Genomic DNA, 27817 nt, shown 5'->3' with positions numbered 1-27817 from the left:
TGTCCCAGTCTCTCCCCCTCCCCCTTGGCAACCACAAGTCTGTTCTCCAAGTCCATGATTTTCTTTTTTGTGGATAAGTTCATTTGTGCCATATATTAGATACCAGATATAAGTGATATCATATGGTATTTGTCTTTATCTTTCTGACTTAACTCACTCAGTATGAGAGTTGGGCAGCAAGAGAAAACAAAGCATTAATTATAAAGGCACCCCCATAAGGCTATCAGCTGATTTCTCTACAGAAACACTACAGGCCAGAAGGAAGTGGCAAATATATTTAAAGTGCTGAAAGGAAAACATTTGCAACCTAAAATACTCTATCCGGCAAGAATATCATTTAAAATAGAAGGGCAAATAAAGGATTTCCCCAACAAACAAAAGCTAAAAGAGTACAGCAATACTACACCAATTCTAAAACAAATACTGAAAGTCTTTGTCTGATTTATTTCACTTACCATAATGCCCTCGAGGTCCACCCATGGTGCAAATGGCAAGATTTCCTTATTTATGGCTGAATAATATCCCACCCATGGCAATTTTATCACAATACTCTAGGACTGGAAACAACGCAAATACCTATCTGCAGGAGATCGAATAAACAAATTGTGATACATTCATTCAATGAAATATTACTCAGCAAGAAACAGGAGTTTGCTACTGAAACATGCAATAACTTGAATGAATCTCCAAAACATGCTGAGCCCGAGAAGCTAGACATAAGAGTTTATACTGTTAGGTTTTATTTAAATGAAGTGCTGGAAAAGGCAAAACTTGTCTACAGTACTAGAAATAAAAAAGCGGCTACTTCTAATGAGTATGGGACAGGCAATTGACTGAGAAATTTAGGAGGGCGATGGACCGGCATTTTCTATATCTCGTTTAGGGTAGTGTTGCATGAGTGTATACAATTGTTAAAACTCACCAAACTGCATGTAAATTAGACCTCAAGTAAAAGAAAGAAGGAAAATCAGTGAGTTGATTTCAAAATAGTAATAAGACAAAAGAATAACCTGAGAAGAAATGTGTTTTTAGGTTGTGCCCTAAATGAAATAAATGGCCACTGAGAAGCCGTAGCAATCAATTCAAAGTCCAGCCAAACTATCATTCAAACAGATAAAGGCTTTTTGAGATATGAAGTGACTCAGAAGTGTTTTTCTTCCCCACATACCTTATTGGGAAGCTGATTAAAATATGCTCTAGCAAAATAAGAACATAATGAAGAAAGAGAAAGACATGCATCTTGATAAAAATAGTGAATTCCAAGTAGGAGGACAGTAGAAGAAAGCTCCCAAATTAACAGTTTTAGGACACTTAGAGAGTGGTTTATACAGACTGGAGGTTGAGGAGAGAGAATTCCAACAGGAGAGTGTCTGGAAAAGAGGTGGATTCTTGAGACATATAATCATTTAGAACAACTTAAGGAGCTGAGAGATATTGTGTGCAAAAAAAAAAAAAAAAAAAAAAGCCATCAATCTTAGACTTTAAGGAATATAGCACCTTTGTGCCCAAATAAAGAATTTGGAATGGAGATATTCTCAGAGGAGGCATGGAGTCCCTTAAAGGCAGGTTGAACAGTAAACAACTGCCGCAGTGCTTGTAGCATTTAAAATAATTTCCCCCTTAATTTTAGAAGGATCCTCTAGAATCGAATAGTTCTAGTGTTTAAAATAAATAACTGAAATTCAGCAACTACTTCTCACATCAACTTCTTTTCCTTCTGTTTGATTCATATAAAAGTAAATTTCATACCTTCTTACCGAAAATATTATGTTATGTAAAGTGTTATCCCATTGTCACAAAAATCACTTCTCTGGCTATTTATCTAACCGTATTTCTTCCTGTGTGCATATATGCACAGAGAGCTGCCTGGAATCATGCTTATCTAATGCTCATTATATTTCTCAGTGGAATTTAGGTGACTTTTTTTAACTCTCATTCTTACACATTTTTATGATTGGATTTGTACCCCAAAAAGGTATCATTTCTATAAAGACAATAAAGAAGAAAGCTTTAATAAAGGAATCTGCACCAAAATGTGAGAAATGTATTATAGCTTAAGGCTACATAGGATGCTAACATTTTAGCAGGGCTAATTCAAAAGCCCGTCTGCACAAAGTAGAAGCATGAGAGCTAGCAGGCTGCTCATCCATCTTTTCTGCTGTAGTGCCTCAAAGGCCTGGTGAGTGCCTTTGCAGCTGTATGGCCTCTTCTCCGCCTCATTCTTGATGCCTTTTCTTGGAGGAAGTTGTCATGACCACAGACCAGTGCAGCCAGTGTGCTTGGTGCAACAGAAACAACTGCTTGGTTGTTTTGCTTTCAATTCAAGTAGAATTCAGAGAGATACAGTAAACTATTTAGAGGAGCGGAAGCAAAAAGACCTATGTCAGTTATTATTCAAACAGGACTTAGATAACCATAAGAATAAATTAGGGATAATCACAGAAGAAAATTAAATCCAAAAAAAGAAGAAAAGAAATGCAAACAAAGAGGGACAATGATGTCACAAACATATCCCTATTCATTCAACGTGTTCCATCCTTATTTATCAACTATTAGCTTTTCTGACACTGTGCCTGCAGCTAGGTGTGTAGGGTAAACAGAGGAGACCTGTTTCTTGCCTACTTGTCACTTCATTTTAGTGGGGAGAGAGCAAATAATCAAGAAAATAATTGAAAGTTGTGGTCAGTGCTTTAAAAGAAACGGCAGTTGAGATTAAAAAAATAATAACACGGTGGTCAGAGAAGATCTGCTGGGAAGAGATAATCATTAAAGATGAGAATTATGGAGTGAGAAGGACACTTTTCACCTGTGCTGTTGGCACATGTGTCCAGTGACAGGGCCTTGCTCACCTACCTTCTCTGTAGGTTAAGCATTAACCAGACCAAAGGTTTGAACCTTAAACAAAATGTAAACTTTAATAAGACAGTACAATAAGATGGAAACTCCCCTAATTTTCCTTTGAAGCTTTTGGGCCCAGCTATAGTTGGCAACATAGAACACCATCACCCTCATCAGAGAGAATATTCTAAATTGTTTACTTCACTTCACCTTTTCAGAAGTTCCCAAACCTGGCTGCTCATCGTAATTACCTAGGAGAGCTCCTTAAGTGACAGGTTCTCCAGCCTTACCTTTACTTAAGTACCTGGGCACAGAACCAAGAAATATACATTTTAAACCCAGTTCCCATGCATTCTGAAATGAATGGTCCACTGGGAACTGGGTTTGGGGAACCACTGTTCCTACTGGGATGGCCCAGGGAGTGAGACCCTGTTATAGTCATGTTTTTATACCCACCCCCTGACCTAGTGCATGGAACATGGGAAACCCCACAAGTGCTTTTTGTCCTGAACTGAACTGATAAATGCACATCGAAGTACAGCCCAGATGCGAACACCTGTAAGAATCAGTCACACTGACTAAGGGGCATTTAAGTAATGTTTCAAAAGATAAGTAGAAGATTTGCAAAGCAAATTTGGGTTGGAGGATAAAGACCTTCCCAAATAAGACGTTCTTACAAATAAGAGATATGGAAGCAGGTGGGCAATAGGGGCTGAGGCTGGGCTCTTGGGGATGCTCTGCCCTGCTCTCTCTCATACAGGAGCCCACTCAGCCAGGAGGTCCCTGGGTCCAGCCACAGGGTTGATTGTAGGAGGCCTGTAATCTGTATCTCTTTGATATCTTCAAGCCTCTGACATTGCCAGGGACAAGTGACACTTTCTAACTGCAAAACCTTTTCTCTTAGTGGCTCTCCAAGCTCCATCTCCCCACTTGTTGCCTGTCCTTTCCCTATTCTCTGACTTTTCTGTTCTTCCTTGTGGAGCTCAGAGTCAGTCTCTTGTGTACCTTGCTCTCCATGGTCCTTTTCTGTAAATTTCAGCTCAGCTCGAGAGGGAAGGTGGGGAAAGGGGAGAGGATTGTGAAAAGGGAAGGGAGAAGGAGGAAAGGAGGGAGGGAGTGGAAGGAAGGTGAGGACTGAACCTTTCTCGGGCATCTATTCTAGGCAAAGTGCTTTCCTATAGGGTATTTTGTTTATGACAAGCTGGTGAAATAGCTCTTTCTAGCAATACTTTGTTCATGTGCAAACCAGGTTAATAATGTGTCCAATATCACAGAAGGATCTGCTTCCCCTGTGTAGACGCCTGCTAAAATGGCTTGCCCCAGATAGACACTATTTCAGTAATCATCTTGGTTATGTGGTAAGAGGTGGATTGGCATTTTCTTGTTACCAGCACTAATTTTTAAATGCTAATATTCCATTGTCTTAGAAGGCAAGATTGCAAGGGAAACATTTTCAGGGCTGGTTCCTTGTTGATAAGCATACCCAAGGAAACATTTAAAGCTTTTCTCTCTCCAGAAGCAGCTGCTGTAAAGGAGAGAAGATCCCCAGTAGAGGTTTGATTCATTTCCTGGTTTGAGAGTTCGCTGTGGCTGGAGTCAGAGTTCAGAGACATTCCTCAGAGAGCAGAGTATACTGGCTTCTACAATCTCAATCGATTATTCTTAATGCTCTTTTACAGAATGCATGTTTCTCTTTTAAAACGTTTTATTCTTCCAATTGCCTAATAAAAAACGAGGGCAGTGGGCTGGCCAAAATATCATGTGGTGTTGAATATGGAATGCCAAGACAGGCCAAAGAGTCTCTCTCCTCCTGAGAGAATGAAAACGATAAAGAATAAACTCACACATTCTCTTCCCTCCCATTGCTTCAGCCACCACCCCTCATATTTCCATAGTGTCCTGCTTGTGACCACACAAGAATGACCACTCACAATTGCTATCTACCTGCCTGTCTGACATGTACCAAGCTCTCCATAATTCTTTTTAATTTTTTTTCCTTTCGTATCAATAATGGATCTACATTCTCTAACCCATTTCATCTCGGTAGGGTTGTGTGAGTAATTATTGGGAAGAGAAGGAAAGTGGAAATTGTATCCTTTGGTTTCTGCCCCCTCCCCATGCTGTCTTTACCTTTCTCCAGCTGGGTACGTACAATGATGAAGCCCTGGGGGGGGGGTCCTTGAATCCTACATAGTGGAGAGCTGACTGTCATACAGAAAGACTAATTTCAGACCATAGTGTAAAGAAGAAACACCTTTTTTCTGTATTTTGTTTGTTAAGGTAACCCAGCACAGCCTACTCAAACTCATAGCAATAGGAACATGAGTGACAGGTTAGATTTGTGACAAATGGTATTCCTTCCTACACCAACATGGGATCTTGACATGCTGCTGGAATTCTAACCCGTTACTTTGTAAATCAGCATTAATTTGCCTCAGCTTAAAAATTTAAGTCATGGGAAGTAGTTGGAATCTTACCTAAGTTCACAAAGAGACCATTTAGTATTTTAAGTAGAGAAGCGGCAAGACTAGGTCCATAGTTTAGAATGACAAACAGAGGAAGATGAAAAGCAGGGAGTCTATGTTGAATGCTATTGTTGGAGTCTGGATTCTGGGCAGTGTAGACAGAAAGTGGCAGATGTATTCAAAATATAGTGGTGCCGTGGGTTAATCATCCGGCATTGTCACTGCAGCAGCTTGGGTCGCTGTTGCTGTGGGGGTTCAATCCCTGGCACAGGAACTTCCACATGCCACAGGCATGGGGAAAAAAAAACCCTCACAATACATGTCTAGAAGGGAAAGAGGAAAAGGTAGTAAAGATGGAGAAGTTAAACATTAAAGAGATGGTCGAGACACAAGACACAAGAGCCTGCTAAGGAGACTCAAAGAAAGCATCTCAAGAAGCAGGAAGAAAACACAAGGATGTTTTGCACAAGAAAGGAGCCCAGCAGAGAAACTTCCGGGAGTGGGTTATGCACAGAGACAGATAATGCTGAAGGCAACAGAGCCAAGCACAAAAAGTGCCCATCTGACTCAATGAATGAGAACCACACTTTGGGCAGTGGGACCAGGACTGGGGGGAGGTCCCTAACCTGCATTTTTGTAGCTTTAGAAATGGATCTAGCGTGAGCATATGAAGACAGGAAGTTTCGAAAAATCTTTTCAGGAAGGTTAGTTATGGCAGGAAAAGTAGGGAAGTAGAGGAAAATATGAGTTGAAGGAGATACTGTGTGTGTGTGTTTTAATTTGTTTTAAATGTGAGGAGATTTTTCAGATATGAGTTGAAGGAGATACTGTGTGGGTGTGTGTGTGTGTGTGTGTGTGTGTGTGCGCGCGCGTGTGGTGTTTTAAATGTGAGGAGATTTTTCAGATTTTTCTGTTGTGAAGGAACACACAGAGAGAAGAGAGAATAATCAATGGAGCAAGTCTCTGATGAAAGAGCTGTAAAGGGCTATGTGATGCAGGGTGGATAGAGAAATTAACTCTGTTGGCAGGATGAGGGATACCTCTTTTATTGTAAACATGAAAAGTGAAAAAGAAGTACAGATGAAAGGAATTTATGTTTGGCAGAAACAAGGATATTTATGTTGTTGGCAGAAAAGGAAAGTGAAAATATTTATTCAGCCTATTAGAGTTTCTAATAGTTGGAGAGAAAGCAAAGTGGCCCTACATAAGGGTAATTCAGAGGCGAAATCCACATAAAAATGATCTAGGCAGGACCCAGAGTAGAATTTCAGAAATGTTGTGACCGTATGACCCAGTGGTTGAAGACATGAGCTTCGAGATCAGAGAAACAAGTTTTACTATTTAAAGTTATTAAATAGTGGCTCTGTACAGTTTGTCTGACTTGTACAGTTTGTCTGACTTTCATAGGACTCCAGTTCCTAATATCTGGAATAGGATTATGGCCACAAAACAATGACTTTGGTGTATTTCAGGTAGCACATTATTAGCCATCCAAATACTTTCAGCATTATCGTTATGATCTGTCAACAGTGTTTAAGGAACTATGGTCTTTATGAAACAAGCACAGACACACAGGGATTATGGATGACGATAGAAAAGCAAATGGAGTAGCTTCCTAGAATATTTAGGAAATGAGCACAGATTTAAACAATAAGAAAGTTGATGGATGCAGAGGACTCATATAAGTAATTGATGTTCCAGAATGAAAGATCAAAGAATAACAGAAGCCATGATCAAAGATACACATCCATTCATTTGCTATCTTTGTGAGTTTTCACACTGAACACCCACACACTTATAATCCACCCATTTTTGCTATACAAAAGCGGATTTTTTTTTTTTTTTTTTTTTTTTTTTTTTTTTTTACTTTTACAATTTGGAGCTGGTTACAATCAGCTCAGAGTCATATGACATAAATTTTTGCTCATATACTTTACAAGTTTTAGTGCTAGAGTTTTAATCGTTAATTATGTTTTAATTTGTGGCAAAATCATGCCACAGATACATTTTAACCATCGCTTGCCATTTGCACAGACAAAAGAACAAAACAAACCAATAAACTGGCAAAATGGCAAACACTAATTTTACCACTATTACCAAAATCCCTGTTACTTCAGGAGTTTTTTAATTTAATTGCCTAATGATAGAGGTTGTAATTATCTACAGTATGTAATTACCAACACTCATTATTGGTATTAGCAGCTTAAAACTTGAACTCTCTCTTCCATTAATAGGAGCAAAGCAGTTTTTGCAGTAGCGTTAAAGATACAATGTATGTGTGTTTTTGCCCAACTAGCTAAAACTTCCACACTTGTATGGCAGGGGCTGATTTATCAGAATATTCTGATGACCTGGAGACATCTGTATGTAATTGAAAGGCTCCTCCATGCAGACAAAAATCAATGACAAGGGATCCATGCTAGAGTCCATCCTGGCAATTTTTCTAATTACATAGATAAGGGAAAATTCTCAAGTGCGGAGATTTGAGGGGATGATGATATTTCAAACCTTTTGCCCAATCCCCACCTCAAGGTTGAGAAATCAGACAATGTAGACAGATGGAGAACACAAGAGCCCCAGCACTGATAAAGCTGACTGGGGATGAAGCTGAAAGCTGGTCCCCCACAGACATCCTAAATCGTCTATTCCTCTCCACACCCCTCTCAAAACAGAAACTAAACCTGCCAACCTGGTCACGAACAGAGCTGGATGAGCTCATGAGTCCCCCACAGAGGGAGACGCCTTACACGTGGCGGAGGAAGAGAGATGAAAGAGTTCCAGTGGAAGGTCACAGGTTGGGCACCTTGGTGTTCCTGCCTGAGACTTCTCCTTCCAGAAGACTAGCCTGGGCTTTCGACAGGCTGTGTGGGGCTTAGCAGGAGGAAGCAGAAACTGCCAGTCCTCCTAAAAGCTTGCCGCAAAGCCGGCACAGCAGCACTTCTACCACATTATATTGGCGAAGCAGTCAGGCCCGTCCAGAATCAAGTGAGCGAGGGATAAACGTCTCTGCTAGATGAAGAGCTGGCAGGAGTGTACAGGCAGGAAGGAAGTGATGGCAGTCAAGCTGCCCCACACTCTAAGGGGTCTGAGGCTACCTCACAGTTGCCTCCAAGTACCAACTTCCAGCCCATCTACATGGTCTGCATGTTTCCAGTGAGCAGCGTTGCTTTGGGGTCTGAATGCAGGGTGGAGAGGGCCCTGGCATGCTCGAGATTAATAAAATTCTCCCCAGATATGGAGTCTTACTGCTCTTCAATTTAGAGAATGACATATGAAGTTTGTTATGCTCTGGCTGTTCGTTGAAAAATGAGTCTCATGAAAGGTGAATCAGCAGAGCCTGAAGATTGTATTTGTAATAACAGTCTCACATTCTTAATGCTTAAAATCACCTCTTGAGTTTGAAAAGCTGTAAGAAACCCACCTTAATATATATTATAATTTCTTCATTTTCACCTTTGAAAAAGGGAAATTCATGACAGTGCTGAGAGATAAAAATAGATACAGAATGTATCTCTGAAAAAAGGTCGGACCTGGAATAAGAACTCGGGCCTTCTCCTTTTAAAATAACATTTTGCTGTTGTTGTTCATGAAAATAATAAATGTTCTTATATAAAATCCGGATATACAAAAAGCTTGAAGAATTTAAGAAAGCAAATTCCTTGTAAAAGTACATCTCACAGATAAGCATTTATTATTCTTGTGATTTAACTTCCAATATACTCATTTCTTTCCCCTTAGTTACCAGCAATAAAAAAGCTCTTAGAACCTTCACAATCATGTATGTAGTTTTTCAATTGTAATCATATCATAAAATGACTGGGTATATCCTTATTTCTCCCAGTCATCAGACATTATTCAAAGCAATTTGCAAATGATATATTCTTTAATTCGACTGTATAAACTGATACATTGTATAATATCTGGAAGTTCAAGAGAAATAATAAGAAATTAATTTTAAAGTGCTCTGTAGAAATTGACAGAACACTGTAAACCAACTATAATGGAAAAAATAAAAATCATTAAGAAGTAAAAATAAAATAAGATAAAATGCTCTGTATGCCTACTACCCACAGCTAGCAACTGCTATCTTTTTGCTGTTTTTTCTTCTGGAAATATTTTAATGCAGGTAGAGATATTGACAGTGACATACACATATCTTCCTCTTTCTATGTAAATATATAGATACTGATATGGCTATATACATGTGTATATACTCAGCATATATACAATACATATAGGTGCATTTTATATTTACAAAAGTGTGATCATAGTATACATTGTTTGTAACCTTCACTTCACTTTTATGGCGCAGCCTATGGTGAATATTTTCCCACGTCTGTCTTGACAACACCATCTCATCTAACATGTTATTATGCAAATTTTCAAACATTCAGAAAAGTGTAAAAGGTATCTCTTGTATGCTCATACACTGTCACCTAGATCCTACCACTGATGACACCAGTTCGTATAGTTCTTTGCTTGAGCATGTTTGTTCCTGGGACACCCTCTGACAGGCCTGACCTACTGTTCAGCAGGGGTAGACAGCAAGTACCCCTGGCAGTGCAGTACCTTTCTTCCAGTGACACTGGGTGGGCGAGGTCTGTAGGCAGGGCAGCTGCAGAAAGAAATGATCTCTGGTTCAATGGCCCACGGTCAGCGCTCTACTCATCACAGGCTCTACACATCTCGGAGGCCTTTCTCTGAGGTGATGTAGCTCTCCGACTTCCTTAGGGCAGTTGCAGGGGAAAGGTTTTCTGTTTCCAATACTGTCAGCCTGAGACAGTCATTTCCGGGTGGGTCAGTTTTCATTGTACTGCGAAGAAATTTTATTTTCGTTCTTGAAAACGGTTGAAATTGGTCTTTTAGCCTTACGCACATTGTCTGGAACCCCCAAATCCCTTTGCTATTTGAGAACGTAATGATCCTCTAAGAAAATGCAGACGTTTATCCCCCAAATAATAAATCAATAAATAAACAAACAGACAAATAAATAAATAAAACTGCAGTTCGGGAAAAAAACTCTGCACTCAAATTCTATATGAAACTCCCTGTGGTCTACGTGGTACCCGAGAATTTGCAGAGATGGAAACAGCTGAGCCAGCTCCCCTAGAGTTCCTTTCCCATCAAGTGGAACTAAGGGACCCCAGAAAGAGCTCCTCTGTCCATGGGGCTGTGAGAGTCCACACTGTCCCACTGAGCAACAAAATGACCTTAATCTTGACATCTCCACCCCAACGCCTGTTTCTCAAGGGTAGAGTGAAGCAGAGAAAAGCTTCGAGCTTCTCCTTGAGGAAAACGAGTGATCACTCTGAACTTTCACAAGCACTGTCCCGATGCCAATTCATGTCTCGACTCCCCTCGGGTGAAGTCAGGGAAAATATGGTCACGCTCTCCCCTTGTTGGAGAGCAGGATTCAGGGGTTCAGATGGGTGTTCGAACCTAGGTCTTTTGACCCCTTAACTCCCTGCCTCTTCCATGCCCCTGCCGTACTTGCGTCTCCTCAGAAGCAAAGAGAAAACTGGTCAAGACAAAAGGCTGAATAAATGGCAGGCATAGCGGCTTTATTACAAACCACCCACTAGGCAGCTTTCTTCCTTCCACAATGTGGCATCTGTAAAATGCTCCTGGCCTTCAAGGAACTTAAGAAGTTCAATCTGCCTCCTTTGCCTCCTGTGAGTCCCTACAAATTGAAAGCTATTCGGATGAAATGATTGAAAGGAGCAGTGCGCTTGCACCAAGGTCCCTTAACTCTCATTCTGCTAAAATAAAATTATGAGGCAACTGCCCACCTGAGAAACTTTAGACAAAGTAATAGGGCAGGGACCATTGATCGACTAGGCATTTGTTTACCCCAGTCTGGTTCTGTCTCTCTGAGGACCACCTCCTCAGGCTTTGGGCCACAAAAGAACCTTAATAATTTACAGTCATAAAAATGAAAAATCACTGCATGGAAGTGAGGTAAATCAGTTCTGTGCAATGAATAGGAAATGGCTTTTTTTTTCCTCCTCCCACAAAGCGCTCGTATCCAAGGAAAGGACTGAATCACGGTATTTCCAAAGAGCTCGCTCTTCTCTTACACAAATCGGTTAACCTGAGTTCTTGATTTATACTCACAGGAATCTGTGATTTGGCCAGTGTCTCATGTTGAGTTCTATGGGGCTCTTCTAGAAGGACCAGGGATGTTGCCATCTTTGACCAGACACATTTTGGATCATTTTCGTTTAATTGATTATGTACACATTATCTCCACAGTGGTGGGCTGTCTTGATTTGGATATTAATTCACTTTTGAAAGATTAAAAGCTTACACCAGAGCCTCTGGCCCTCAGCAATTATTCTTCCCCATGAGGGGGAAAAAAATATATAAAGGCAGACAGAAAGGTGGAAATTCTCAAACAGTAGACTTTTTCCCCAAATGAAACAAATAAGAAAACTCAGGTGTCAGCAGATTTTTTTTTAGTGCTAGCACATTTAGATCCCACTATTTATTTCCTCTGCTCTTAATTAAGGAAGCCCTTGAGACTCTCAGGCCTGCCCAGTCATCCAAGGACAAAAATTCCAGGAATTCAGCAGTTGTACCCACAGGAAATTTTGCAGCAAATCAAAGAGCTCATTAACATGATTTGTCTTAGAGACCAAACCTAAGCACCTACCAAATTTCCTATTTTATTGAGTTCCAGGCTTCTGTTTCAAATCTATAGCCTCAGGCCCTGAATCTGATTGAAATCCTGGTCAACGTGGCAAACCGAGACAAAAGCTGTTACTATTTCATGGGGTGATCTGGGCTCCAGGGGCTCACACTGCCATGTCTCCTTTGCTGTGAAATGAGCCTGCGGTGTTAATGTATTGTGCCTCCTATAGTGGGCTTCCTTTACCTTCCCCCTCTTCCTGACTTCTGCAGCCACTAACCTTCTCTTCTCACGTTGCTGTCTACATCTTTATTGTAATAACAGCTTGTGCTGCTGACAGTGTTTTAAGTGGTTTTCAATTAGTCCTGTCATATAGTGTGGGAGAAAAATTTGAAGATCATCTAATCAAACCTCTTCCTTTTTTTTTTTTTTTTTTTTTGAGTGACTTAAGCAACAAACATTTATTTCTCACAGTGGAGGCTAGGGAATCTAAGATTACAGTGCAGGCAGATCCCATGTCTGTTGAGAATACAATTTCCATAGGAGTTCCCGTCGTGGCTCAGTGGTTAACGAATCCGACTAGGAACCATGAGGTTGTGGGTTCGATCCCTGGCCTTGCTCAGTGGTTTAAGGATCCAGCATTGCTGTAGCTGTGTGTAGATACAGATGGGGTTTGGATCTGGCGTTGCTGTGAGCTATGGTGTAGGTCCCAGGCGGGACTCAAATCTGGTGTTGCTGTGGCTGTGGCCTAGGCCTAGGAACCTCCATATGCCATGGGTGCGGCCCTAGAAAAGATTAAAAAAAAGGAGAGAGAATTCAATTCCTGGTTTGCAGTTAGCCATCTTCTCTTTATAGACTTACAGGAACCTTTCTTCTTTAAAATCAAGAAGCCAAGGAGTTCCCGCCGTGGCGCAGTGGAAACGAATCTGACTAGGAACCATGAGGTTGCCGGTTGATCCCTGCCCTCGCTCAGAGGTTAAGGATCCAGTGCTGTGGTGATCTGTGGTGTAGGTTGCAGATGCGGCTCGAATCCCCTGTTGTTGTGGCTGTAGTGTAGGCTGGCAGCTGTAGCTCTGATTACACCCCAGCCTGGGAACCCCCATGTGCTGGGGGGTGTAGCCGTAAAAAGAAAAAAAAACAAAAAAAAAACAAGAAACCAAGCTCAGAAATTACATAATTTTGCCAAGGTATCGCTACTTATTTTGACAGAAGATCTATCCTGCTCTTCTAACTCAATCCTATATTCTTCACCCACATACCACTGATTCAAAATATTTTTAGCCGATGGACTCTTTCTGTCACTGAAATGAGATGGAGAAGGCAATTCAAAAAGATGATAAATTTAAAGCAGGAAGCCCACCTGCTGGATCATCCCCTCATCCTGCCCTGAGTCAGGCCATAAGACCTCTGGGAAGGAGATATAAAGAACATTTAACCATGTGCAAAGGCACAAAACAATCAAAACACATGCAGCCGTCACCACGGCCAGCCATGCAAATCCAAATGCATACTGGCTGATCACCACTGCTGCCTCCAGGGATCCACCAGTACAGCTCTGTAGACCACTGCACTTCACTGTGTTAGCAAGGCTGCAGGTGGAAAAAACACTAACCATCCAGTTTATCACCAACCAGAAATTTCTAGAAATTGGACTTTACAAATTGATAGAGCACTCGTGTCTAGTTGCTTATGAATCACAGTGTCAATTTCCCTTGAACAAACCACACAAAAATACAGAGTTAAGGTTTGTGCAGAGTGCTTCAGCTAAGTAGAATAAAAACTCTCCTTCAGCTAAGGAGAAAAATAACTGGGCCAAAATTTCACCAAGTGGGAAAATGGGAAATGTCAGCAGTTTATGGAAAATGGCAGGCACTTGGAAAAATTTAAGGTTTAACATGTATATTTATGTTTGAAATAAAATTTGAAATAAATATGTGTTTGTGTTGTATGTAGGTGGTTCTAAAAATATCTGGCAACTGACAAATGCTTGTTATAAGATTCATACTTTTTAAAACAGCAGTTAAACATGCACATGAAATCCCAAGACACCTCTCCATCACTCAGATAGAAAGAATCAAGAGGCTAAATCAATGTTATTTTCTCTCAGGTCAAAACCGTGCTTTCTCTTAGTTGGAAGGGTAAATACTAGAAAGTTTAGAATATCTGGAAAGTGACAAGCAAATAGATTTGGAAGTCTAAACTTTTCCACTTGTGCATTTCCTGGTTCCTGTGTTGGGGTGTTTATCCCACTCATTGCCTTTGTACCCCAAAGACAGTATCATCCAGCATGTCTGACTTTTCCAGCTCAGTTTATGGTACAGAAGACATGTCATGAGACCACAAGTTAGAAGGTCAGAAATCGAGGCCCTGTGTGATCACATGACCTCCCTGGCTCTAGGAAATCCTTAATCTTCAGGAACCTCAGTTTCCTCCTCATGAATAATTTTTATTTGCTTTGTTGCTAAATGTAACAACTGGAGATTTTAAGTTTATTACTTTCATTAATATTTTTATTTTTAAAATGTATTTTATTTAACAAACGCTTATATGTAGGGGCTATTTTTTTAAGTTCTATAATTGTTAACTTATTTAATGCTCAGTACTATGAGGCAAAATATTCCCTTTTCCAGATGACTAAACAAAGACTTATAGAGGTTAAGTAATTTTCTCAAGATCACACAGCTAGTAAGTCATAGGGTTGAAATTCAAACCCAGGTCTCCCGTTCTTACCTGTTACACTATACTGCATCATAGAAAGTAAAATGTTATTTTTAAAACATATCTTGACATTGTAGAAATTGAAAACTAACACCAGCCTCAAACAATGCACGAGGGGTAGCGGAGAACCAACACCCAAAAGGTGGAATGGTTTCCCAAATCTCCTCTTGCCTGCTGAGGAGTCACTATTAATCCTCTTCGTGCAGAGTATTAATCTTTGGCAAGTGGGTGTCTCCTAAAAATTCAAAGAGATAAACAAAAATGAGTCTTGCAGACAAAGTTGAATTGTAATTGCACTCTCCACATGAGCAGAAGAGTGCATGAATGGGTCATAGCAGAGTCCCCTTCCAACAGACTTCCTCCAGCTTGAGAGAAACAGTTTGAGCAGAAGCTACACTCAATGCTATAAATGTAAGGTTGCAATGGCTATTATCTAGGGGTGATCTCTTTCATGGGGATGTAAACCTTGAGTAACCAAGTCCTAGCTCTGAAACCTACAATGTCTTTTTATTTCCTTTGCAAACATTAAAGAGAACTGCTTCTCCCTACCACACTTGTCTGAGAGCCCCAATCATAAAAGAGAATAAGCTGGAATTCCTACATGGCTCAGTGGTTAACAAATCCGACTAGGAACCATGAAGTTTTGGGTTCGATCCCTAGCCTTGCTCAGTGGGTTAAAGATCCGGCATTGCCATGAGCTGTGGTGTAGGTCGCAGATGTGGCTCAGATCTGGTGTGGCTGTGGCTGTGGCTGTGGCATAGCCAGCAGGTGTGGTTCCAATTCGACCCCTAGCCTGGGAACCTCCATATGCTTCGGGTGCCACCCTAGGAAAGACAAAAGAAAAAAAAAAAAAAAAAGACAATAAGCCATCAAGACAACAAATGACTGAACTAAAGCCCATAAAGGACATCTCTTTGATGATGGGGGCTCCATCTGTGATGACTCAGCTAACATAGATCTTTGTAACAAAGATGAGTCCAGAAAGGATGCTAGTCCATCTTTAGCAGAAGACCAAGGTAGGGTCAGTGTCGTTGCTAATATGCAAATTTGAGTTCCCCAAGCGAGTCAACTCTAGTGTCTTTTTGGAAAAAGATACATAATCATAGCAGTAAATTTGTGTGTGTGTGTGTGTGTGTGTGTTTTACATGATTCAGGAGAAAATAAGCTTACAGCCCCACTGATGGAGAAAGCAGACATATAACTTAAGCCAGTTACCTAACCCCCACCCCCACAAAAAAAGTCATTCCACCCTCTTCAGAACAAACAGAAGCCTAGATAGACAAAAACTTTCGCATAGAGCTGTTGACCAGGGCCAGGTGTGGGGAGAGTTAATGAGGCTACTGAAGAAGAGGACTGTCCTGAGAAAGGAGAGAGAATGGACAGATTAAATACAGAGGACTGTATAGACGGAGAGGGCTGGTTGAAGAGGGACTACCCCACATGGAACACTCTCCAAACCCTTTTGAGCTGAGCAGTCTTATTTCTGCTTCTCCTACGGCTCCTCACTCTCCCACAGAGTTAAGGGAACAGAAAAGTCACACCTCCCAGTCCTCAAATTCTGTATTGACTTGGGATACTTACTTGAACCCTTTAATTAGAAACGTGGTGTGGAGATATTTGAGATGGAAAAAGTGGGGTGCTTTTAAGACAAAAATGTATTTTTTAAGTCCTGATTTGTTGCATATGCCCCTTTCCTTGGTAAATAGGTCCATCAATGCTGATTTCAAGCCACCAAGGTGATGTCACTGAGTGCAGAGTTTGTACGCTTTGCCTGCAGTCCCTTTCTCCTGAATCAGTACTCTCTGGCTCCCGCATCCCACTCTACTGGATGGGGGCCACACCCCTTTTAGATCATCAGCCTGTGTCTTCTGCGTGTCTCATTTAAAAGCTTACAAACCAGCCAGTGACCATGATCTTCCACGGCTGAGAGACTGTTAGACTCGTTTCCCTGAACTCTCCATTCCCCTAGAGACTATAAAAGGGATGAGTGTAACCGAAGTAACGACCATGACAGTAAACGGTGATGATAAGTCTGTTCCATGGAACAGGACCATGATCCATGACCTTACGCAGGGCAAGTAAGTAGCATCAGCAAACCCAAGTGCTGAGAGCCACCCAACCTGAAAAAAAAGGTCCAACAGTAATCTTATTAATATCTTATTACTTGAAACAGTTACTAGAGGCAAGCCTGGATAACAGAGTTTATGCCTGTAGTCAAGAAGGCTTCCAAATAGGAAATTCCCTGCAAGTAAGGAATCTGGAGGAATAGACACCTTTAAAATGAGAAGCACGGAGGAGAATAATAGAAATCATGTTCTCTGCAGGAAGATTATCTCCCAAGAGATTTTAGAGAAAGGAAGTGATGGGAGATTATGACTCAAATTAAACAGGTCCCTATTCTGACACAAGCAACAGTGGACCAGAGCAGGGTTCCTGAAACTTCCTAGGGATTCTTGGCCCTACTGAGAGGTAGGGTTTACAATGAAAGGAGCAAAAAGGAACGTTGCTCCTAAGAGATGTTTCTCCCAAGAGGGAACGAAGAGGGAGAGACTAGTTCTATTTTCCCTACACAACTCACCATCAGATAAGCTACTCCAGGGGTCAAGAGTATCATGCTAATAGATGTCTTTGTCCATGGAGCTTAAGCTTTTGATCAGCTAGGAGTGTGACTCCCTCTGGGGAGGAGAGCACCACAGGGCTTAGGGAAGACCTGTTCCCCCTTTTATTAGGCTTCTGCCTAAGCACTGACTTCTGCTTTGTGTGTCCTCACGAGACTGCTGATGAACAGTATATAATTTGCCTCCATCAGGCTTCAAAATTGTTCAGAACAGTTCATTAATTAGGACAACCACAAGGCTATTCAGTTCCCAAGGTTGAAAATTTCCTCTCTATTTTATTTCCCGTGCCAAATTATGTCCAGCCAGCATATCAGAGTTTCTTCAATAAAAACACGTGAATAAAATGCCAACTCCATAGACAGACCCTGAATTTGATCACTAAAACCTCTCCCTTAATCAATTTCCAAAGAGAAATTAAAGTTGAAAAATTTAACAAACCTTTGCTTGTTAAAGTCCAAGATTTATTCTCTCTGATCTCATAGTCTGCTCAGCTCAGCTAAATGAGTGATTCCAGAGCCTTTAACTCCACCTGTAATGGCTTCCTACAGAACTCTCCAGAAGTTACTCACACAGCTGACTCACCTCCCTCCAGCTTCGCAGACCTCACGTAGCAGCACTAAGGTCCAGGGTTCCTTTCCTCCCCACAATATGTCCATATATTTTCAGCGTCTACCTTCTCCTTCCCATCACCTTCTTTATTATCCCAAACAATTGAATGAGGATGGACTTGAGATGCGCAGGTGTGAAGATGTTTCTCACCTCCTGCTTCTACCTGGTTACAGACTTCAGTAGATATTCACAATCATTCAGAAAGGACTAGCAAATGGACATTTGATACACTCCTCCTCTGTCATTAAGGAAAGATAATTCCCAAAGGTTTCTATTCTTCACTTTTGGAAAAGCACAGATCTCTATGGTCAATCCCACTGCCAAGACATGCTGCTATTGCCTAGCAAGAAGGAATTTCTGAACATTGTATATGTTAGGACCAAAAAAAAAAAAAAAAAAAGACCTTTTTTTTTGTGCCATGCTTCATTAAGAGAATCTTGGTGACAGTGTCCTTAGGGACCATGCCATGTAATGAGACCTACTAGGCTTTGGAACTTGGCTTCATAAATAAGAAAAATAGTTTGCTTACCTAAAACTGGAGTATCAATTTTTCTACTTCTCTAATCATTGCAACCAACTTTGATAAATAACTTCTGACATTTAAGATGCAGCTTTTGAATCTCCCTTCTCATTAAAAGGAAAAAAAAGGAAATAGCCATCTCTCCTGGCTCTATTACTGAATGGATCACTTTTTAAATAAATGCTTTCACATAGAAGCTATCATGCTAAGTGAAGTCAGCCATACAATGAGACACCAACATCAAATGCTTTCACTGATATGTGGAATCTGAAAAAAGGACAGACTGAACTTCTTTACAGAACAGATGCTGACTCACAGACATTGAAAAACTTATGGTCTCCAGAGGAGACAGTTTGGGGGGTGGGGGTTGTGCCTGGGCTGTGGGATGGAAATCCTGTAAAATCAGATTGTTATGATCATTATACAACTACAGATGTGATAAATTCATTTGAGTAATAAAAAAAATGGAAAAGAAAGCAGATATAAAACAGTAAGAAAACGAACACCATGAAAAAAAATTAAATAAATGCTTTCACTATAAAACTAGAACATGCATATTAAAGAAGATTTGGAAAACCCAGGAAAGGAGACAGAAGAAAAAGCACACTTAGCCCCATTACCCAAGAAAAAAAACATTGATAGCATTTCAGAATTTTCATTTATGACTTCTTCTTAGATTTTACACTTATAAAGCATTTCCTCAGACTGAAAATAGATCAGTTACCCATAAATTAAGCTATCCATTTAATGTAATTCTAAATTGCAATTCTTTATTATAATATGATTCTGATAAAAATCTCCATAATTTTCTTCTAGAACTTGATTCACTCTAAATTCAACCTAAATTATAAATGGATGAGACTATGTAAGAACATCTTTTGAAACATCAAAAAAAAAAAAAAAGGAGTCTGGCAATACATATTAAAATTAAAAATGTATAATTTAAAATTAAATGCATATAAATAATCTATTATAAGAAAACTTTCTTTAAAAAGTGTAACACAGGAGCTTCCGCTGTGGCACAATGGGTTAAGGATTTGACGGCAGTGGCTTGGATTGCTGTGGGAGCATGGGTTTGCTCCCCAACCTAGTGCAGTGGGTTAAAGGATCCAGCACTGCTACAGCTGCATGTAGGTCGCAGATATAGCTCAGATTCAATCGCTGACCCAGGAACTTCCATATGCCCTGGGTGTGGACATAAAAAAATTTTTTTTTAAAGTAGCTCATAAATTTTTATTAAAGTTTTTTTTGGAGTTCCCATTGTGGTGCAGCGGAAACAAAACTGACTAGGAACCATGAGGTTGCAGGTTTGATCCCTGCCCTTGCTTAGTGGTTAAGGATCCGACCTTGCTGTGAGTGGTGGTGTGGGTCTCAGACACAGCTTGGATCTGGCATTGCTGTGGCTGTGGTGTAGGCCAGCAGCTGCAGCTCCAATTAGACCCCTAGCCTGGGAACCTCCATGTGCCACAGGTGCGGCCCTCAAAAGCCAAAAAAAAAAAAAAAAAAAAAATTTAAAGTATAACACTAGTATGTATTTTGGAGTGGATTGTTTGTATTGTTTTGGACCTGCAGGTACAGAGCATTGAATTCATTACACACTTCCCATTTATGAAACATCCTGACGTCATCCACACATGAAAGGAACACTTCATTTTTGTTTTTCTTATTAGTTGTTTCATTTTAATCTCCAATCTCATTCTCCCCCCCCCCATTTCCTCTTTCCACAGTAATCACACATCACTTTACAGTGATCCAGTCTTTTAAGAATGGCACCTAAATTGCCCTCAAGACCATTTTTTATCACAAACAATGTAGCAATGAACATCCCCAAGCACTTTTCCTTCTGGATCTGTGTACAAATTTAGCTGGGACACAGGAGGAAGGGAGGGAGAGAAAGAGAGAGAGAAACATCTTTTTTTGCAAAGTACTTTGAAACTATTTTTCAGTAAGACAAGAAAAAAAGAAAGAAATGTAGATAAGGGTTTGAATGAAAAATATAAAACTGTCATTATTTACAGGTGACTGGATTGTGTAAATAGAAAATCCAAAAGAATTGGAAATACTAGTTTTAAATTTGATACATGAATTTATCAAGTTTGCTGGACTCAAAGTCAGTATGCCAACAAAGATTGTATTGCTATATGCCAGCAACAAACAAATAGAAAATAAATTTTTTCAGAAAGAATCATATAGAATAGCATCATAAAACATCAAGTAATCAAGAATAAATCTAAAAAAAAGATATGTATGACCTCTATATTCAAAGCTACAAAACACTGAGTGAAATTAAGAAAGATGAAAATAAATGGAGACATATATCATGTTTGTATTCACCTGCCGGGGCTGCCATAACAAAATACCACAGACAAGGTGGCTTAAACAATAGAAATTTATTTTCTCAGTCTGGAGGCCAGAAAGTGCAAGATCCAAGTTCCAGCTAGTTCAGTTCTGGTGAAAGCCATCTTCCTAACTGCCTTCTCACTATGCCTGTACATGGCAGAGAGAGAGCAGTCTCTCTGGTGGCTCTTTTTGTTTTTTTGTTTTAATTTTTTACTATAGTTGATTTACAATGTTTTGTCAATTTCTGCTATACAGCAAAGTGACCCAGTTATATATTCTTTTTCACATATTATCCTGTATCATGTTCCATCACAGCTGGTGGGATATAGTTCCCTATGCTATACAGCAGGATCTCATTGCTCACCCACTCCAAATGCAATAGTTTGCATCTGCTAACCCCAGACTCCCAGTCCATCCCACTCCCTCCCCCTCCCCCTCCCCCTTGGCAACCACAAGTCTTTCTCCATGTTCATGAGTTTGTTTCGTTGCTGTAGATAGGTTCATTTGTGCCATATATTAGATTACAGATAAAAGTGATAGCATATGGTATTTGTCTTTCTCTTTATTACTCATTTAGTATGAGAATCTCTAGTTCTATCCATGTTGCTGCAAATGGCATTATTTTGTTCTTTTTTATGGCTGAGTAGTATTCCATTGTGATGTAGTATACCACATCTTCTTAATCCAATGATCTGCCAATGGACATTTAGGTTGTTTCCATGTCTTGGCTATGGTGGCTCTTCTTATAAAGATAGTAATCCTAAAGAATCAGGGCCTTCTCCTCAGGGCCTCATCTAACCTTCACTGCTTCCTTAGAGGACACAATAGAGGTTAGGCTTCAACATATGAATTGGGGAGGGGGACACAAATATTCATTCCATAACAATATTCAGGAGTAAAATCTTCTCTATCCTGGATATAAGGATAGGCAGTCTAAGATTCAAAATAAAAGAAAAAGAATTCCTAAGTTCTTCAAAAGTTTTAATACATTTTTAATAGCTTGTGCATGGCATATATACATATGTAAATCAAAGCCAAAAGAAAAATTGCAAACCTATAAAAGATACTTGCAAAATATAAGTAAAGTTCTAATATATAAAGAACTCTTTAAAAATGAAAGAAAAAGACTGAAATTCTGGTAGAAAAAATAGGGAAATGAGGTGAATAGAAAACTGAAATAAAAGATCTAAAAATAGCTCTTAAACATATGAAAAGTTCAATTTTTCCTCATACAGAATAGAGAAATGCATACTGACATACTATTTTTCACCAACCAGTGTGTCAAGCATTAAAAAGCCCGACAACAGTTCACAAACAACAAATGCTGGAGGGGTTGCACTGTTGGTGGAAATGTAAGCTGGTACAACCACTATGGAGAACGGTATGGAGGTACTTTGCAATCTATACATAGAACTCCCATATGACCCAGCAATCCCACTCTTGGGCATATATCTGGACAAAACTTTCCTTGAAAAAGACACATCCACCTGCATGTTCATGGCAGCTCTATTCACAACAGCCAAGACATGGAAATAACCCAAATGTCCATCAACAGACAATTGGATTAGGAAGATGTGGATTATATACACAATGGAATACTACTCAGCAGTAAAAAAGAACAAAATAATGCCATTTGCAGCAACTTGGATGGAACTAGAGACCCTCATCCTGAGTGAAGTAAGTCAGAAATACAAAGACAAATACCATATGATATCACTTACATCTGGTATCTAATATATAGCACAAATGAACATTTCCACAGAAAAGAAAATCATGGACTTGGAGAATAGACTTGTGGTAGCTGAAGGGGAGGGGGAGGGAGTGGAATAGATTGGGAGCTTTGGATTAATAGATGCAGACTACTGCCTTTTGAATGGATAAGCAATGAGTTCCTGCTGTATAGCACTGAGAACTATGTCTAGTCATTTATGATGGAGCATGATAATGTGAGAAAAAAGAATCTATACATGTATGTGTAACTGGGTCACCATGCTGTACAGTAGAAAACTGACCAAACACTGTAAACCAGCTATAATAGAAAAAAGTAAAAATCATTATATAAAAAGTTAAAAAAATTTAAATGATATAACTGTATCATATATATACTATGCTATATATTATACTAATTTATACTCTAACAATTATAAATTGCAATAAATGTTTTAAAATAAAAAGAAAAAAAATAAATAAATAAAAAGCCCGACAACAAATTCTATTCACCAGGCTATGGGGAAACAAGCATTATCCTACACTGATGGTGGGAATGTAAACTGCTGCAACCCTCAAGGAAGGGAATTTGGCAAGTTCTAGCACAATTATGCATGTATTTATATTGTGACCCAGGCTTCTCATGGCTAGGCATTTACCAGGAAATTACATCTGAACTAATCTGAAAATACGTATGCACAAATTTATTCTTTGAAGCTTTGTTTGAATTGCAAAAAACTATTGTAAACTGGAGTTCCCGTCGTGGTGCAGTGGTTAACGAATCCGACTAGGAACTATGAGGTTGCGGGTTCGGTCCCTGCCCTTGTTCAGTGGGTTAATGATCTGGCGTTGCTGTGAGCTGTGGTGCAGGTTGCAGACATGGCTCTGATCCTGAGTTGCTGTGGCTCTGATGTAGGCTAGTGGCTACAGATCCGATTCAACCCCTAGCCTGGGAAACTCCATATCCCGCGGGAGTGGCCCAAGAAATAGCAAAGACAAAAAAAAAAAAAAAAAAACTTTTGTAAACAATCTAAATCCCATAAACAAGAAAAAGTTTGAATAAACTATGGTACATCTACACAACGGAGTACTATGCACCTATAAAAAATAATAGGCATGATTTTTAAAAACTGATACTCTGCAAATTTAGAGAGGGATTAGGAAAAGTGGCTGTCACTTTTGGGGGCAAATTATGCAGTTGTCTCAGGGAGTACAGAAGAATAGACTCGTCAGGATGGTGGACTCTCTGTCTCTTCATTTATAGGTGTCAGCTCTCTTGTAATCCCAGGGAAGACAGTTTGGCACACACCGTAGAGAGCCAGCGCTTCCTCTGTGAGAGGACCACCTGCTGTGCACTGACCCTGGGGCATTCCTGAGCCTTCTTGCTCTGAGTGATGCTATACGCCATGACTCCAGTACAAGTAGGCATCCTCAGAGATAGAAAGAGCACCAGGGTTACCCTCCTACTGAAAGCCACTGGATGCACGTGCTTTCCATGGTGCAATTTCTACCAGCCACATTTGCCCTTTTCCTGAGGTTTATACCCTTTGGGAGGCTTACTTGGAGTAGTGAGGAAATTGTCAAAAAATGATTGATAGAGAAAGGAGCAGGATTTTGTGACCTGGAGAGTTGAGTACATATAACGACTGGCTTCCACCTTCTGAAATCATTTAACCAGAGAGGAAAACTTGGTCAGACTCTTTCCTAAGAAAGTTCTGGAGAAAGGCAGTAGGGGCCTCCAGCATTCCTTGCAGTGGAAGGAGAAGGAAAGGAAGTAGCCCCTTCAGTAGGGAAGCTCTTTCCTAGGGCAGAGCCTTGGGGACACTCAAAAGAAGTCTGGGATGGATGGGACAGACTCAACCTGGAGAACAGAGCAGAGGAATAGGAGCCATGGGACAGGCAGCTGTTCTTCCTGCTTCCTCATGTTTACCCTTCATCTCTCGACTTCTGGGCACAGTGCTGTAAGGGGACTTTGAAGTACTTAAACGAGGGATGTGGGTGGTTCTTAGTGAATTGCCATCAGTTCCTTTGAAATGGTTCTTGAGCAGGTGAAAGCCTGGAGAGTGTGCAGCAGACCACCTGGTCCCATTCCTTTGAGGACTTGAACAGTCTAGGAAGCCAGCTCTTCACCCAAAATGAAAAAAAAAAAAAAAAAAAATTCAGTACCTAAGTTCATTGAAAATTTTAGTTTGGTAAAACAATTCTATCTGCATATCTTCTAATGAGGGGAAAGAATCACATTTTCAATAAAACTTTTAAAAAGCATCCTCTTGTCTCATTAAGAAACAAAACGTGAAACTCCATTAAGAACTTATGCTCCTTTTATATGAAAGGTTACTATAGAAAATACTATCATAACAAAGCTCTAAATGAAAAGGCGCCAGAGATTATCCTAATAAATATTCAGTTAGCAAAATACCCCAATTGTCAGATCCTTATCTTTTATTTTCTTGCAATAAAAACTGAAATGGTAGCTGAATGAAAGTGTAGATCAAAGTAAATTGTTTTGAAAGATTACATGAACACTATCGCAAAGGTCGCAATTCATAAAAAGGACATGTTCCAAATAAGATTTTTTTTTCCTCATCCTGATGATTTGTCTTATGTTCTTATCTTTGAAAGTAGAGTTTTTAAAGAAAAACCATTAGGTTTGCTCTGTGCTCGTTTTTGTTCTGGTCAAATATTTTTGTTAACAACTTGGCTGTGGATAGCAATGGTATGCGGCGGATCCAATAACCCTGACCCCAAAGTGGGGAAGATCAGCTTAACTACCCAGCATGAGAAGCAGAGATGCTTAATACATCGGAATGTAGAACCAGGGTCCAACACAGACCACCATATTGGCTAGGAGCCATTCTTTATCAGCCGGGCATGTTTGTTTGTTTGCATGTTCAGTGGAAACCAATCATTCTAATAGAGGTGATGTTAAGGCTTAGGTGTGCATGGTATCTGGAAAAAGGAATCATAGCCCTGGTGTGTGTGGAGCCCATCCTAGAGTTTAGCTGTGGAGCAGGGTTTACTTCTAGGTTCTCCTTATAAACAGGTTACTCAGACAAATTCGAACCAGTTCAGAGGAGGACAGCTGAGACGGTGAAGACACTGAAGTGTTGTCACTTGGGGAGCTGGTAAAGGTACAAAGAGAAAAGATTTATGGAAGACATGATATGTACCTTCCAGTACTTGAAGGGCTGTCACAGCAAAAGGACAAGATGTTGCAGAGAGGCTGGCTGCACGTCTGGGTGAGGCCAACCAAGAACAGATTGGTAGGCTGCCGGAGTAGGAAATGAATGCCCCGCATGGAGGAGCTCCCACAGACAAGCATGGTTAGACATGGTTGGGGGGGTGTTCTTGGGTTAGAAGTAGCGGTGGCTAGAGGAGGCTGAAGATTGGAAGACTGGCCTGGGAAGCCTCTGCAGAATTCTACAAGGTTCTGTGTGTAAATTGGTTTTCCTCTCATGCCTTTCTCCCTCATCTCACTGCTGCATGGAAGTTTCCTTTTTTGTGTGCTGCCTTCTTCACCCCTCACACGGAGCTCTCTTTCCTCTTGTTTTTTAATGCCCGCCCCCCAACAGTACTCATCACATTCTGTTCCCTACTGCACTGCTCGTTTACCTATCCTGCCTTCTCTCTTCATCTGACTTGAGTCCTGATGTGTTAGAAGAAGGCTCTCACTCCCTGTCAACAGCATACCCTTTGGCTGAAAGCATCTTGTCAGAAGTGGCTGTGTTCAGCTTTGTAAACAGTTATATAAATAACTCTGAGAAATAGAAGAATCTGCTTTGAGAAAGGTGGGGGGGGCATGGTTAATGAGCGACCTCAAATACGTGTTATACAGAATGCAAAAAATAAGAGAACAAGCCAAAGCTTACATGCTCCATTATATAACCAAATAATATTGAACTGTGTAAAAAAATAATTTCTTCTGAACTGGAAAAGATCCCTCACCCACTGAGGAAACTAGTGTTTTCTGAGGTCACCTATGTCACTGTAAAAACAGAAATCAGGAATTCAGAAATACAGAGAGTCGGGTCCAGCATTGTTTGAACCCCCGCATTCTGATTACACTGAGTGTCATATGCTAAGCCCAAGACGACAGTAGTCAGTTTTCTAAAGTCATTCAGTGGAAAATCCTATCCATCCATGTTCTGGATGGGCTACATCTTTATGGGGTTCTAATAGGTGTACCTGAGGCTCACTCTACAGGGATGGTTCTTTCAGACTCTTCAAGCGCTGGGCCAGCTGCACTGTGGCTGCCCCAGGCAAACTGCCAGCCTTGCCCCCACAATTACAATGGCTGGGAGCAAAGCTAAAGTGCATATTGGAGACCAGTATATCTGAGGCTGTCAAAAGTCAAGGTATTGGAAAAGTTTCTTGTAATGTCCAAATTAGAATGTGCTTTCATATCATTGTTGGGAATTAATTTTTAAATAATTTTTGTTGATATCTGTTCATGTATTTACTACTCATCCACATCACATCACACAGAGTAAGGGTTTAAAGCAGGCAGCGTAAGGAGTCCTTGGCCTTAGAGAGGTGACAGCCCCTTTGGGAGGTAGGTCTGGGGTTTAACACAGGTTAAGGTCAGGAAATAAAGGACAGAAGGGAAGCCAAAAGACTTGGAATAGTGACCTATCTATCTCCTCCTTCGAGGCTCCTGTGCTGTGAGGACCAGGAGCTTCAGGCAGGCTTCTGCAGAGGTGCCACCCTGGGCTGTGGGTCCAGATAAGCTTTAGAGCACAGGTGCCAAACCACAAACCAGGGTGTCACAACAAGAGAATCCAGACTCCTTAATCCACACCACCCAGCATGGCTAAGTTCTGCCGCATTTCTGGCTGGTCTGACCATTCAAGGCAGAAGCCCAGCCAGGGTCAAGGGACATCTGAACAGGAACTCTTCCTTGGAAGGACGGTGACAAGAGCTGGCCACTCTCAGGGCAGGACCCAGGGAGGCCACAAAGGAGCATCCAAGACATCATTATATGGATTCTGATTCTAAGACAGCAGTTTACAGTGTTTCTCTACTGGGCTGTATGTGTTGAATTATTTTTACTTGCACAGCACAAGCCCATAGATGTAACCTTAACTCGGACAAACACAATCCTCTTTCACTATTTGGCATGGCATTTTAAAGCCTTTCATAATCACAACAACAATGAAATCAGGGACTTATCTCCAAACATTGTCATTTTAAAGAAAAACTAATAAATGTAACTAATCTCATTTCTTAACAATTTTGGATTGAAAGAAAAAACTAGTAGCTACCAGCGGGGCTTGGCTGAGACAGGACCAGTGGAGGATTGCCGATTCCAACTGAATTCGCTGTCAGAACTCCTCCTTCTCTCTCGCTCCAGTTCAAGTACTAACTGATCTTTCAT

The 27817-nt window shown here is 40.5% G+C and overlaps 1 protein-coding gene across 1 annotated transcript in view; it reads left to right on the top strand.

Annotated features, from left to right (window-relative positions):
* NPSR1 (neuropeptide S receptor 1) overlaps nt 1–27817 on the top strand; it is a 270293-nt gene that overhangs the window by 62341 nt on the left and 180135 nt on the right.

The sequence above is a fragment of the Sus scrofa genome, chromosome 18 (genome assembly GCF_000003025.6).
Source record: "Sus scrofa isolate TJ Tabasco breed Duroc chromosome 18, Sscrofa11.1, whole genome shotgun sequence".
NCBI lineage: Eukaryota > Metazoa > Chordata > Mammalia > Artiodactyla > Suidae > Sus > Sus scrofa.
Note: the sequence above shows the minus strand (reverse complement) of the source record. Positions and strands in the feature narration are given on the sequence as shown.